This window comes from Akebia trifoliata, chromosome 13 (assembly GCF_017979445.1).
Source record: "Akebia trifoliata isolate Shusen 1 chromosome 13, ASM1797944v1, whole genome shotgun sequence".
NCBI classification, from domain to species: domain Eukaryota; kingdom Viridiplantae; phylum Streptophyta; class Magnoliopsida; order Ranunculales; family Lardizabalaceae; genus Akebia; species Akebia trifoliata.
In genome coordinates, this window is record NC_141387.1 from 16,598,298 (window position 1) to 16,607,448 (window position 9,151).

Here is a 9,151-nt window from a genome sequence, read left to right on the forward strand (position 1 = left end):
ATTCCTTACGAAAAATCGATTCTAAAACATCCTAGAACATTAAAAACCGACTTAAAACGTGAAAAGTCCTCTCCGGGGGCAAAACGGTAATTTCACAATTTTCATGATAAAAAATTCCGAAATTAATAAATAAAATATTAAATAATTAAATTAAAACATTAATGAAATTAATTTAAAATTTTGAACTTAAAAAATCGATTAATCGGACTCTCAGGCAAAATTGTTGAGGGTTCGTGGGATATTTCTTTAAGGACCCCTCCATTTGGGGGTCCAAAGAATTAAAGAAATAATGGAAGGGGGTTCTCAAAAAATTAAAAGTAAATCAAGCAAGACTGAATTCAAGGTATTAAAGTCAATCAAGTGAGACTGAAGTCAAAATTAAAGTCAATTAAGCAAGACTAAAGTCAAGATATTGAAAGTCAATCAATTAAGACTAAAGTCAAAACATTAAAAGTCAATCAAATAAGACCAAAAGTCATAATAGAATTATAATTGATTAATAACTCTATCTAATAGAGTTCTAACTTAAAAATAATTCTACCTAAAACAATTCTAATTAAAACACAATTTTACCAAAAACAAGTCAAATTAAAACACAACTCTAATTAAAAGATCTCTAATTAAACACTGACTCTATCCAAATCAACCCCTAAAAAACATCTATAAATAGAGGTGCTCACACCCTATTTTGGTATCAAATTATAAACCCTAAGAGAAGTAGGTCTAGAAGCTCCCCTAGCCCCCCATAAACCCTAGTTTTGGAGCCTCAACTCCTTACCTAACATCCCCCCTTCAATTTTAGTCTAGAAAACACCCAAAAGCCTTCTAAAAACACCCCCAAATCCGCAACGAATTTGAAGAGTTCAGATTCAAAAATAAGGAGATACCTTGCCTCGGAGATCCAAAGACAAATCCGGAAACAGAACGAAGCAAGGGAGCACGGTACAAGGAGCTCTTTTTGTCAGATCTGAGGGAACAAAGTCCTTGCATCGAAAAGGTATTTTTTTTTAATTTATTTTTTATCTAGGTTTTAGCAATGTAATTTACTTGGGAATTTAGTAGAGACCGGCTTTGGCCGGGCGGGGTTGGTGCCTAACACCTTCCAATCCCGTAACATGATCCCCGAACTCAGTTTTTTTTTGTTTTAGATTAGTTTTTATCCGTTTAGAGTCATTGATCGGTTCCTAGACCGTAATAACTAGGTGGCGACTCCCAAACCTCAAGGGTCAAAAGCGGGTCCGCGCACCCCGCGGATCGAGGGCGCTTTCACACTCACACCCACGAAAAGGAAAATTCAGCGAGTTTCTTGAGTGTGTTTTACAAAGGAAAAAAATCATTTTTTTACCCCTCCCACATGCTCTAAAATCAATGAGTTCAATAGCCAAATAAAAAAATCATTTTTCTAACCCATCTCACGTGCACTAAAATCAGTGGATCGACTCACTATATTAAAAAAAAATCTTTTCAATTGAATCAAACCTAAAATTCCTATGAATTGATGGCTTATGATCTAATCAAAATAGACTACATCTCAAGCCACATCGGAAAAGGAATCAAACAAGTAATGAAACTGTGAGCACAAGAGTTCACATAGCCCGCACATAAGGCAAGCTCATTAAAAAACATGAAATCGCCTTACTCTAATAAGGGGGGGGGGGATGGTTGCTATCTAATTCCTTCAAAATTTTCTTTTGGAAATATCCTTAATTCAATGCATTTTCAAAGATTTCGAACGGTTCAACAAAATTAAAAATGTTATGGCTCTCGTTATCACATTGAAAGCGCTCTCGATCCGCAGGGTGCGCAGATACGCTTTTGATTTTTAAGGTTTGGGAGTCACCACCTAGTTATTACGGTCTAGGAATCGAACATTGACTCTAAAAGGCAAATAACACTAATCTACGAAAGAAAATACGGGTCCGGGGATCACGTTACAGGGTTGGAAGGTGTTAGGCACCAATCCCGCCCAGCAAACATCGATCTCTATTTTTCTCAAATAAAACTACATGGCTAAAAGACTTAAATAAATAATAAAATAATAAGAATGAAAAATACCTAGATAATCACAACGATAGTTCCCTCAAAGCTGGCGGAGAGATTCCTTGCTTGTGATTCTTTGCTTTATTTCCTTTACTGGATCTGCTTCAGATCTCCAAGATAAAGTATCTTCTCCTTATATCTAAGTGCTTTCTAATTTTTGATGGATTTCTAGGTATTTTTGAAGGGTTTCTGGGTATTTTTTTTAGCAAAAGTTGGGGTTTTGTGATAGTTAAGGGGTTAGGACTTCAAAATTAGGGTTTTGGGAAGGTTGGGGAACCTCCTTAACCTTTTTTTTTCAGGATTTTCTTTTTGATACGAAAATAGGTTGTAGAGACCCTTAGTTATAGATTTTTTAAGAGTTTTTTAGATAGAGTTAGAGTTATATTATGTTTCTTTTAAATAGTTTTAGAGTTTAATTAGAATTTTTTTAGATAGTTTTAGAGTTTAATTATGTTTCTTTTAAATAGTTTTAGAGTTTAATTAGAATTTTTTTAGATAGTTTTAGAGTTTAATTAGAATTCTATTAGGATTAGGGTTTGACTTTGGTCTTATTAGATTGATTAGGGTTTTGACTTAAGTCCTACTTGATTTTAGGATTTTGACTTAAGTCCTACGTGATTTACTTGATTTTAAGATTTTGACTTAAGTCTTACTTGATTGACTTTAATTTTAATTAAGATTTCACTTTACATTAATTAATTTTTTAATTATTAATTTTAAAATTTTTAATTACTAAAATTGTAAAATTATTGTTTTGCCTGCGTTTTAAATCGTTTTTCAATGTTCCAAGATGTTTTGAAATTGATTTTTCGTAAAAAATACAATGACAATATTGGTTTGTGTCATTTATAAAATTTTGTATACGAAATGGTATTGAACTTTATGAGGGGCATTTTCGTAATTTTTTCAAATTTTGTGGAAATTGGCGAAATGATTTATTTGATTTCAATTTGTTGTTTTATGTATTTGAAAGGGTTTTCCTATGCATAATGTAGGCTCTAGGGATGTTTTGTGGTTAGGGATATTTTGATAATTTGGTTATTTTTTAGTGATTTTTATCGTGAAACTTCTTTTTGTCTGAAAAATGATGTTCTTTATGTTTTTGGGGTTATATTTTCCTAGCGTAGCGTGGTTTCTAAAGTTTTGTTAGTTTGAGATACTTCATCTGAATTTCTGAAACATATCTAGTAACCAAATAGAGCATTGCAATAAACATCCATCATTGGAAATCATCGCGATCGGATTGACAAGTTGATTAATCAGGCGAGTGCAAAAATGGGATGTCTACACACATTTAAACGAAAAGGAGTGCAAGGTGAGAAGGATTCACAGAAGATCGCACATGTAAGAAGGGAGATACAAGGGAGGAAAATCGATATGGCTACTATAACGTGAAAAAGAATAAATAAATGAGGGAGATAAAGTCAATTCGAGGTAGGAAGCCATTCTAGAGATCCACAAGACTTCGTCCAAGCTATCTACACCTTGAGGTCAGGAAATAAGGTAGATAACAAGGTTTAGCATATTAACGAGGAAGATGATGTCCAAGAGAAGGACAAAGTCCAAGTTGAAGAAATTGTAAAATTTCTTAAGGAGAAGGAGAAAGATTTGGAGAAACGTCCCATTGTTCCACCAATTCCAAAAGTTTCATTTTTCCATCACCTTAGAAACAATAAAAAGAATAAGCAATTCAAGGGTGTCCTCAAAGTTTTTCAAAATATGCACATCAATATTCCATTCTTAGATGTTATTAAACAAATATATTCTTATGCAAAATTCCTTAAAGATTTGACCACAGCTAAGAGGAAAACACAATTTCCTCGGGAAGCCATTATGGTAGTCCAAGCTTCGTCTGTCATCCTGCAAATTGTTGTATTAAAATTTAAAGATCCTAAATATCCAATAATTTTCATTCATATTGAAAATCAAGTGGTTGAAAAATATCTCTTAGACTTAGGGGAAGTGTAAATATTTTACCTTACTTGATTTATAAACAACTAGGCTTGGGGGTGTTGAAACCCATCAATATCACGTTGAGCTTAGCCGATAGGTCCATTAAGGTTTTCAAATGGATAATTGAAGATGTGATAGTAAAAGTCAAGGATTTCAATTTTTCAATTGACTTTGTTGTCTTAGACATAGAGCCAATTATTAATCTGCATGGTCATGTTCCTATAATCTTAGGACGTCCATTTTTAACAACTTTTGATGCAATCATTCATTATAGAAACGATATTATGACTTTAGCATTCAGAGATATGAAAGTTAAATTGAACGTCTTTCACAATTTTCAAGGAATTGATGTAGATGATGATATAGAGGAAGTGAACATGTTGGATATGGTAATCAATCGAATGTTTCATGATTTAGGGTATTTTGATCCCCTAAAAAGATGTTTGACCCATCTTGATCAAGATTTTGACATAGAAGAGTCCATAAAAGAATTCAATGCTTTGCTTGAGTCAATTCCTTACTTAGACTCTACACGTTGGCACGCAAAAGTCGAAAGTCTTCGTGTTCATACTTTCACTCTTGTTCCTTTGCAAATCGATCTTCCCAAATTAGAACTCAAAATGCTTCTAGAAACTTTGAGATACTCATTTCTTGGCAAAAATTAAATTTTTCCTGTGATAATTTTTTTTCACCTTAGTGTAGTCTAGGAGGAAAAATTGTTAAAAGTTCTAAGAAAACATCAAAATGCTATTGATTGGAACATAGTTGACATTAAAGGAATTGATGTGCCTATACCTATATCAGAGTCGAATTTCTTAATTCAGTAGAACCATTTCAATCAAGTGTTAGGTGGTCCTACCAACTAACTCTGTTGGTCAAAAGATGGCGGCCTATGCTCAACAAATATGTTCACTCTGTTAAAGATCTTGCATAGTATTTTCCTGTGAAATTTATATCCTTGAGCATGCAATACCATTAAATCAGCATCATACCAATATGATTTGTTGTATTATGTGGCTCAAGGTTATCTAAAGTGTTTATCGACGATCATCTTTTAGAACATCATCTTGTCGACATATTTGAAGTCCAAGAAGAGTCTCGGCTTTGGACATCTCTTCTCTCGTCTCACCCTCGAGTGTCATCTTGGTGTTCCAGCAAAGATTTTTGGTGACTCCAATCTATCCAGCATGCTCATACCGACCATTGGCACTTTTGTTCTACCTCAACCACATCCATCCCCTTCGGACGAGGAACCCTCACCTTCTATGGATGCTCCGATGCCTCCACTTGATGATTTTGACCAAGAATTCGACATCAAGGCTCGTTTGTCAACTGTGAGCGTCAGTAGCAAACTTTTGATAAGCAACAACATTTGATTCTCCAGTCTTAAGAGCGCTTGAAACAATCTACTATACATATCAAGTCGCGTATGAAGAAAGTTCAACAATACCACTGTCATCTCGTTCAGTCTTGCAGCCCTATGGCCCCTCTCTTAAAGATAACCTCGCTCCCTCGAGTGACTCCAATGGTGTTTAGGTTTCATTTGTATTTCTTAAGACATTTTTTTTTTATGTTCTAGTGTGTTGTCTGTCTGTTTAAGTCATGTACTTTATCATTTTTTGGGCTCGTGGACCTACCACAAATTTTAGACTATCTTGTATCATTGACTCTCATTTTGTAATCTAAACAGTTATGTATTTCTTTAGTATAATATTTTGCCTTTTTTTTTTGTCTCATGTACTCCTGATTGTCTATTTACATATATTTTATTATTTTTTTTGCTTACATTTATAGGTTTCAACACTGGTTCATTGAGTTATATATTTTTGTTTCATTTATCATATCTTGTCTTTGTTTTATCGTTATATTATTTTTGGCATGTCTCTGTTTGCTTCCATCATGCATCTTGATATGATAATTATATTTGAAGAAATGTGAAGACTCCGATAAAATCGCTTATTCCCAACTACCTTGACAAAATATTTCAAATGTGTGTACACAAAACCTAAAAGGTAATGAGACCACCTAGACCATTCTCCAACACCTATATGATTTTTAGGTCAGCTCATATCGGTAAAACCATCTTTTTTTCGATTTGTTCTTTCATCAAAATTTTTGGGAGCCAAAAATAACTTATGGGAGTCAAAATGGCCAAAAGGGAATTTTGGTAATCTTACCACCCTGAGGGGATCTTATGTTGGCAAGAACTTCAAAATCCCTTAACTGTTTGATCGTTGAACCTCCTGAGAGCTCAAAATGGCCTAAAAGGATATTTTAGTAATTAAATTAGGGACCCCTGGAAGTAAGCACCCATGTTACACCATGGCCGCCAGTAGAGTTACTCCGACAGTTTGAAAATTTTAAAATATGATCGTTGGAATTATCGACGCCATCGTAAGTATAATTTGTGCCTCAAATTTTAAAATAAGAAGAAGTTTTCTTCTCAAATCATAGGTTTATATTTAGCCTAGAGAAAAATTTGAATTGTAAGGTTTTGAGGTGAACCATAAACCTCATTTGTTAGTAGAGCCAAAGACCTTAGAGTATGATGCTTGGTAGTCGATGTAGGTAACTTGTCAAACTACTATAAATCTTGCATCTCTTTTACGATTATGTTTTATACCTTATTTTGAATGTCAGGATTTGCATATCAAGTATTTTGGTAAAATGTTTACATCATATTTTAGAGTTGTATATTTTGCCATAAATAACTCAATTTGAACTTGTGCATCTCTGAGTACTAACTTGCTTTAGCATAATCTTGAGACCTAAGTTAGTTTCTTGGTAACTGAATTTATCTAGGTTCCTTGATATCATCAATTGATTTACCTAGATAAGCTAGAGATTTAAAATGATTTTTTATTTTACCTATTCACCCCCCTCTAGGTCTAGACATGATGCAAAGCTCGGAATTTCAAACTTAATCTCTCCTCATTATGCCATTTGAAAGTTAAAAAAAAAAAAACTATATTACATTGCTAGAAATTAAAAGTACATTAAAGTTAAGAAAATGGATAAATAAAAGGGGGAGTTGAGGGTTCAACTACATAAAAATATAAAATGGTGTTCTACAACCCCACTTTAGACTTTTTCTCTTATTCTTTTTTCATCTTTTTTTTTTTTTTTGCTCTAGGCTTCTAGGAAGGACAAGAAATAAATGGACATAATTTTGACTCTCAGAATGGTTTCAAAAAGTAGTTTGACAGAATTTTGGGACTCCAAGCTTGCTTCTTGTATTTGTCTTGAAAGGGTCTCTATTTATAGGCTCAAAAAAGACCCTTGGGGATATAAGTTTTCAATTTTCTTAACTTCAAAATATTCTCAAGAATACCTTAATGAATTGATTAAAATTCCCTTAATAAACTTGTCTTTGATAGTTTTTGCACTTCCTTGAGTCGTACCAATCATGATCATCAAAGTATACAAATGTCAAAGCACTCAAAGTTCTAGAGAATTCTAATTGAGGGATAGAAGTGACCAAGTCCCTTGAATCTAATCAATCTCTAAAAAGACTATTATCAATGACATATAATTTTCAATAAGAATTTTGGTCATTTAGGACAATTACACAAGCTAGACTCTTAACAACTAGAGGGTAAAAATGTACAAGGCCTAGAAGTTCTAGAGATTTCTTGTGAGTGGGCAAAAAAGTAAAGATTCTTTAAACTTAGTCAATTTGCAAGGAATTTAGGATACTAGATCTTGAATTAAGGATCAAAATGATGGGCTAAAGGTCAATTTATCTTAATTGGGTCTCAACAAAAGGAAGGCAAGTAGGTAATTGACTATTTACAGGCACCAAGAATGACCATGGGTCAAGATTAAGAGAACAAGGCAATTCCTTAAAAACCAACATTGCAAAAGTAGTGAAAGCTTAATGCATAGGAAAATTTGGAATTTGATTGGATTTTCTTGAAGAATGACATTAAGAGAAGGTTTAAATAATAATTTCCTTAAGCACTAAGTACAAAAATCCCCATTAAATCAGTGTAACCGAATGGTCCTTGGATGAGGAGTGAACTAAGAAAAAATACAAGGGTCGTTGGGTGAGCCAATGACCAAGCAAAAGGTACTCTAGTCTATGGGTCAGGTGAGAATTAGGCTAAAAATGGCCTGTTTCATAGGTCACCCACAACTTGATTGAAATCCATCTTTAAAGGGCCTTTTGAGGCCTAAAACTCTCTTTTGGTGGGTTATGAAACCCTTTTGAAAAGGGTAATTATAAAAGCACCCCACGAATTAATAAGGGCAACCCACACCATAGCCAAATTGTTTTGTCTTATATGGGTTAAAAGTTTTGAAATGAGCTGGTTTTTGGTGAGGATGATCTCTATGATGAGAAGATCATCCTTACAAAAAATCAACCTATTCCGAATCTTCTAACCCTATCAAAATTTATTTACAAAAAAATGGACAATTTATGGTTTTTGAACTTATTTTGATGGGGTTAAAAGTTTCGGAAGGAACTGATATTTGGTGAGGATGATCTCTTCATCATAAGACAAAAAAATCGGTTGTGGTGTGAACGCCCCTTATTAATTCGTGGGGTGCCTTTATAATTACCCTTTTGAAAAACTCTTTGGGTCAAGCCCATTTTCAAAATGTTTTGGGACTCTCGAACTTGACCTAGAAAAAATAAGGTGTCTACACCAATGTTGTAAAAAATATTGAAAAAATGCACAACAACTTAGTAATGGTGTAAAAATAATTAGTTTTAAACATCTGAGTTGTAGTATATATAACACGTCCCTATATATATAATTGTAGGGCCTACTTTTCTACATTTGTGTGGGGATAGACATCCCGCTACATTTGTGTGGGAAAAACATCCTCTCCAACTTGTAATTTTTTAGAGCCCACTTTATTTTATATCCTATTCACCCCTGTAATTTTACTATATTTTCTCTTTTACCCCTTTAATCATAATTTTTTTTATAATACCCTTTCAACTTTTTTTTTTTCATTTTTACCCCCTTAACCCTGAAGAAGTCGCCCTTGTCGTAGGTACATGCAAACTCTAGTATATATATAGGATCAGGTTTAAAAACCAATAACATCGCCAACGTGTTTTATCCCATATGGGTTATAAGTTTCAAAATAGGTTATGAAGATGATCTCTATGGTAAGGAAATTATCATCACAAAACTAATTAATGTCT